Source organism: Sus scrofa, chromosome 7 (assembly GCF_000003025.6).
Source record: "Sus scrofa isolate TJ Tabasco breed Duroc chromosome 7, Sscrofa11.1, whole genome shotgun sequence".
NCBI lineage: Eukaryota > Metazoa > Chordata > Mammalia > Artiodactyla > Suidae > Sus > Sus scrofa.
The window spans coordinates 86,755,615-86,762,961 of NC_010449.5; positions in this window are offsets into that span (position 1 = coordinate 86,755,615).

Consider the following 7,347-nt stretch of genomic DNA (forward strand, 5'->3'; position numbering starts at 1 on the left):
AAGGTTTTTATTTCCTTGATTACTAATGAGTTCTAATACTTATGGGACATTTGCATTTCCTCTTACGTACTTCCCACTCATGTTATTTGCTCTGTTTTCTATCAGATTTACAGAGATAACAATGGAAATGGCAGCCCTGGACCTGTGTAATTCAGCAGTTCTGGTTGTGTCTACTTTTTGTGTCAATATGTAGGGATTCATTATATGTTCTGACAGTAATTCTTTGTCATTTGTATATTTTAAACATTCTATTCTCTTTATATTTTGTATGCACTGTTGCTTATTTATCTATTTATTTATTTATTTTAGGGCTGTACCTGCTGCATATGGAATTTACCAGGCTGGGGGTTGAGTCGGAGCTGTAGCTGCTGGCCTACACCACAGCCACAGCAATGCGGGATCCAAGTCATGTCTGTGACCTACATCACAGCTCACGGCAATAAGGGATCCTTAACCTACTGCATGAGGCCAGGGATCGAACCCACATCCTCTTGGATACTAGTCACATTCATTAACCACTGAACCATGATGGGAACTCCTGTTGTGCTGTTTTAGATTGCACAGATATTTTGATTTTGAAATAGTCAAATCTGTTATTTACAGATTTTTGTATTTTGGATCTTTTTTCATTCTGATCTTTTTAAAATTAAAAGATAGTTGATTTTTAATGTGCCAATTTCTGCTATACAGCAAAGTGACCACTTCCCTTATATTATCTTCTATCACCGTCTATCCCAAGACATTGGATTTAGTTTCCTGTGCTATATAGTAGGACTTTCATTTGATTATTACTCCAAATGCAATAGTTTGTATCTACTAACCCCAAACTCCCAGTCTATCCCACTCCCTCCCCCCTCCCTTTGTCAACCACAGTCTGTTCTCTATGACTGTGAGTCTGTTTCTGTTTTGTAGATAGGTTCATTTGTGTCCTATTTTAGATTCCACATATAAATTATATTACATGGTATTTGTCTTATTTTTTTCTAACATACTTCACTTATTGTGATAATCTCTAGTTGCATCCACATAGTTGCAAATGGAAAGATTTTGTTCTTTTTTAAAACTGGGTAGTATTTCATTGCATATATGTACCACATCTGTATCCATTCATCTGTTAACAGAATTTAGGTTGTTTCCATGTCTTGGCTCTTGTGAATCATGCTGCAATGACCAGAGGGGTGCATGTATCTTTTTGAATAAAGTTTTGTCTGGATATGTGACTAGCAGTGGAATTGCTGGATCATATGGTAATTCTATTTTAGATTTCTGAGGAAACTTCATGCTATCTTGCATAGTAGTTGTACCAATTTACATTCTCAGCAAAAACCTAGGAGGGTTCCCTTTACTGTACACCCTCTCCAGCATTAGTTATTTGTAGACTTATTAAGGATGGCCATTCTGACAGGTGTGAAGTGGTACCTCATTTTAGTTTAATTTGCATTTATCTTATAATTAGTGATATTGAGCATATTTTCATATGCCTATTGGCCATTTGTATGTCTTCTTTGGAGAAAGGTGTATTTAGGTCTTCTGCCATTTTTTAAAAATCTATTTATTTATTTATTTAGTCTTTTGGGGTCATACCCATGGCACATGGAAGTACCCAAGCTAGGTGTCGATTCAGAGCCACAGCTGCCAGCCTACACCACAACCACAGCAACTGAGCCACATCTGCGATCTACATCACAGCTCACGGCAACACCGGATCCTTAACCCACTGAGCAAGGTCAGGGATTGAACGTGCGTACTGAAAGATGCTTAGTTGGGTTTGTTATCGTTGAACCATGACGGGAACTCCTATCTTCTGCCAATGTTTTGATTGGGTTGTTTGGGTTTTTTTGTTGAGTTGTGCAAGTTAGTATATCTTGAATATTAAGTGCTGGTCAATCATTTGCAACTATTTTCTCCCATTCGCTTAGGGTGTCTTTTCAGTTTATTTATTAATTTTTTTATGTTTTCCTTTGCTGTGCAAAACTTGTAAATTTGATTGGGTCCCATTTGTTTGTTCTTGTTTTTATTTCTATTGCCTTGGAACACTGACCTAAGAAAATATTTGTATGGTTTATGTTAGAGAATGACTTGCCTATGTTCTCTCCTAGGAGTTTTATGGTGTCATGTCTTAAATTTAAGTCTTTAAGCCATTTTGACTTTATTTCTGTGCACAGCGTGAGGGTGTGTTATAGTTTCATTGATTTACATGCAGCTGTCCAGTTTTACCAGCACCACTTGCTGAAGAGACTGTCTTTTTTTCCATTTTATATTTTTGCATGCTATGTTGAAGATTAACTGACAGTAGGTGTCTGGGTTTATTTCTGGGCTCTCTCTTCTGTTCCATTGATCCATATGGCTGTGTTTGCACCAGTACCACACTCTTTTGATCACTGTAGCTTTGTTATATTGTCTGAAGCCTTGGGAGACTTATGCCTCCAGCTTTGGTTTTATCCTCAGGATTGCTTTGGCAATTCTGGGTCTTTTATGGTTCCATATATGTTTTTGGATTATTTATTTCTAGTTCTGTGAAAAATGTCATTTGATAGGGATTCTGTTAAACTATAGATTGATTTGCATAGTATGGCCATTTTAACAATATTAATTTTTCCAATGCAGGAGCATGGATATCTTACTACTTCTTTGAATCCTCTTTAATTTACTTGATTAATGTTTCGTAGCTCTCAATGTGTAAGTCTTCCACCTCCTTGGTCAGGTTTATGCCTATGTATTTTATTTTGGGTGGGGATATGATTTTTCAAGGTATTGTTTTTGTATTCCTCCTCTAATATTTCATAGTTAAGTAGAAACAAAATCAATTTGTTTTTTCTTTCCTCAGGTTTTTTTTTTTTTTTTTTTTTGGCTGCCCTATGACATATGGAATTCCTGGGCCAGGGATCATATCTGAGCCTCAGTTGTGACTTAAGCCACAGTTGAGGCAACACCAGAACCTTAACCCACTGTGCCAGGCTGGGAATTGAAACTGCATCCCAGCATTCCCAAGATGCTGCTGATCCCATTACACCACAGCAGGAACTCCAACACAACCAATTCGTAAATATTAATCTTGTATCCTGCTCTACAAGATTTGCTGAATTTGTTGATCAGATTAAGTGGTTTTTGTGTGGCACCCTAATGGTTTTCTATAGATAGTATCATGTCATCTGCATACAGTGACAGTTTTACCTCTTCTCTTCCTATTTGGATGCCTTTTATTTTTTTGTTTGATTCCTGTGGCTAGGACTTCCAATAATATGTTGAATGAAAGTGGTGAGAGTAGGCCTCCTTGTCTTGTTCCAGATTTTAGCAGGAATGCGTTCAGCTTTTCTCCATTGAGTATTATATTGGCTGTGAGTTTGTCATAATGGCTTTTATATGTTGAGATATGTACCCTCTATACCCACTTTGGTAAGGGTTTTTATTACGAATGGATGTTGGATTTTGTCAAATACTTTTTCTGCATCTATTGAGATGTCATGTGGTTTTTGACTTTTCTTCTTAATGTGGTGTATTACATTGATTGATTTGGGTATGTTGAACCATCTTTATGAACTTGGGGTGAATCCCACTCAGTCATAGAATATGACATTTTTTATGTTTTGATTTGGTTTGCTAAAATTTTGTTGAGAATTTCTGCATCTGTATTCATCAACGATATTGGCCAGTAATTTTTCTTTTTTGGTGGTATCTTTATCTGATTTTGGTATTAAAGTAATTATGGCTTCACAGAATGTCTTTGGGAGTGTTCCCCTAACTTCAGTCTTCTGGAAGAGTTTGAGAAGAATTGGTATAATTTCTTCTTTGTATGTTTGATAGAATTTGCTTGTGAAGCCATCTATCTTGTCCTGGACTTTTGTTTGTAGGGAGTTTTTTTTTTTATCATATATTCTATTTCATTTTTAGTTATTAGTCTGTTCAAATTATCTATTTCTTCTTGATTTAATTTTGGTGGGTTGTGTGTTCCTAGAAAGTTGTCCATTTCTCCTACATGTTGAATTTGTTAGCATATAATTGTTTATAGTGTTCTATTATAGTTTTTTTTTTTTTGTATTTTCACAGTATCAGTTTGGGTTTCTCCTTTTCATTTCTTATTTTGTTTATTTGGGGTCTCATTCTTTTCTTCTTGGTGAGCCTGGTAAGAGGTTTGTCAACTTTGCTAACCCTTTAAAAGAACAAGTTCTTTGTTTTATCGATTTCTTTCTATTTTTTGAATTTCTATTTATTTATTCCTTTCTGATATTTATCATTTCCTTCCTTCTGCTGACTTTAAATTTGTTTGTTGTTCTTTTTCTAGTTCTTTTAGGTGGTAGATTAGGTTGTTTATTTGAGATTATTTTTTGTTTTTTAAGGAAGGCCTGTATTTTTTTTGAACTTCCCTCTAAGAACGGCTTTTGTGGCATCATGTAGAGTAGATTTGTATGGTTTGTTTTCATTGTCATCTGTCTTAAGGTGTTTTTTAATTTCCTTTTTGCTTCCCCATTGATCCATTGGGTTGTGTTTTATTTATTTATTTATTTATTTATTTATTTATTTGGTAGCATGCTGCTTAGCCTCCATGTAATCAGTTTTCTCTCATTTCTCATGCTTGATTTCTAGTTTCATTCCATTGTGGATAGAGAAGATGCTTGAAATAATTTCTGTACTCTTAAATTTGTTGACAGTTTTATGCCCTGTTATGTAGTCAATGTTGGAGAATGTTCCATCTACACTTGAAAAGAATGTATATTCTGTGCTTTTTTTTTTTGATACAATGCTTGAAAATAGCAGTTAAGTTTAATTATTCTGTTGTGTCATTTAAGATCTCTCTTGCTTTATTGATTTGCTTTCTAGAAGGTATGTCCATTGATGTCAGTGAGGTGTTAAATTGTCTGACTATTATATTTCCACGCATTTTTCCTTTTATGTCTGTTCATATTTGTTGTATGTATTTGGATGCTCCTATATTAGGTGCATATACGTTGATGAGTATAATATCCTCTTGTTGAGTTGATCCTTTTATCTTTAGTGTCCTTTTTATCTTTCTTTATGGCCTTTGTTTTAAAGTCTATTTTTTCTGATATAAGCATTATGACACTGCTTTCTTGTCTTTTCTATTTGCATGAAAAATCTTTTTCATCCCTTCACTTCCACACTATGTGTCCCTGGCCCTAAGGTGGATCTCTTTTAGGCAGCATGTTGTAGACTCTTGTATTTTCATCCAGTCTTCCATGCTATGTCTTTGGATTGGAGCATTCAGTCCATTGACATTAAAGGTAATTACTGATAATATGTATTTATTGCAATTTTAAATTACATTGTTTTAAAATTACATTGTTTTCTAATTGATTCTCTGTTTCTCCTTTGTTCCTTTCTTTTTCTTTTTGTGATTGGATAATTTCCTTTTAAGCATGTGTCCTCTTCTTTTTGGTATTTGTGAATCTATTGCTTGTTTTTGACTTGCGGTTAACATACCTGTTTTTCAAGTAATGTTAACTCCTTCCTATATCTGCTTACTTTAGACTGATATTTGTATAAACTCAAGCACATTCTTTAAAAAGATTCCAGATTTTTTTACTCCCTTTCCCCAAGTTTCATGATTTTGATGTCCTCATTTAAATCTTCATATTTATTCTTTTGCTTTTCCTTGTTTTATCATCACTTACAAAATTCACCTCTGATCTGTATACTGGCTTATTTAAGTGATTACTTTCCAATTTTGATTTCCTCTATGCTATATCTTCTTACATTCTTTTCCTGTTTAGAGGAGATCTTTCAGTATTTCTTTTAGTATGGGTTTAGTATTGCTGTATTCTTTTAGTTTTTGTTTGTCTGATAATTTCTTTATTTTAAATGATAATCTTGATGGGTAGAATATTCTATATTTCATATTTTTTCCCTTTTAGAAATGTGACTATGTCCTGCCAATCCCTTCTGGCCTGCAGCATTTCTGCTGAGAAATTGGCTGATAGCCTTATAGGGGTTCCCTATAATTAATTCTTGTTTTTCTCTTGCTGCTTTTAGTCTCCTCTCTTTTTCTTTAACTTTTGGCATTTTTATTATAATATGCATAGGTCTGTTTAGGTTCAACTTGTTTGGGACCTCTGTGCTTCCTATATCTGGACATCTGTTTCCTTCTTCAGATTTGGAAAGTTTTCAGACATAATTTCTTCAAATATATTTTCAATCCCCTTCTCTTTCTTCTCCTTCTAGAATCCCTATTATGTGTAGATTGTCATGCTTTATCTTATCCCATAGGTCTCTTATATGGCTTTCATTTTTTTCCATTTGGTTTTCTGATTGGATGTTTTCCATTATTCTATCTTCCAAGTTACTTAGTCATTTCTCTGCATATTATTCATTCTGCTATTTATTGCCTTTAGCTCAGCTTTTGTCTCAGAAATGAATTATTATTATTATTGTTATTAAAGTATAATTGATTTATAATGTTCCATCAGGTTCTGTTGTACAACAAAGTGATCCAATCACACAGATTTCCCTGTACGGTACAATAGGATCCCATTGCCCATCCCTTCCATATCCCACATACAACAGTTTACATCTGAAAAACCCCCTAATTGCCCATTCATCGCACTCCCTCCCCTTTCCCCCTTGGGAACACCACATCTGTTCTTCTTGGTCATGATCTGTTTCTGTTTTTTTGTTGTTGGTTTTTTTTTAAATATTTAGATAGGATCATCTGTTCCATATTTTAGATTCCACAAATAAGTGATATCATATGGTATTTGTCTTCTTCTTTCTGGCTTCACTTATTATGAGAGTCTCTAGATCAATCCATGTTGCTGCAAGTGGCACTAATTTGTCTTTTTTATGTCTGAGTAATATTCTATTTTATGTATGTATGTCTTCTTAATCCATTCATCTGTTGATGGACACCTAGGTTGTTTCCACGTCTTGGCTATTGTGAATAATGCTGCTATGAACATAGGAGTGCATGTACCTTTTTCAGTGAAAGTTTTGTCTGGATATGTGACTAGCAGTGGAATTGCTGGATCATATGGTAGCTCTATATTTAGTTTTCTGAGGTATCCACACAGTTTTCCACAGTGGTTGTACCAATTTATGTTCCCACCAACAGTGGATGAAGGTACCTTTTTCTCCACACCCTCTCCAGCATTTGTTGACTTTTAATGATGGCCCTTCTGACAGGTGTGAGGTGGTACCTTGTTGTAGTTTTGATTTGCATTTCTCTAATAATTGGTGATATTGGGCATTTTTTCATATGCCTGTTGGCCATCCATTTTTTTCTTTGGAGAAATGTTTATTTAGGTATTCTGCTCATTTTCCCTTGAGTTGTTTGTTTTTTTGCTGTCGAGTTGCATGATTTGTTTGAATATTTTGCATATTAGGCCCTTGTTTGTT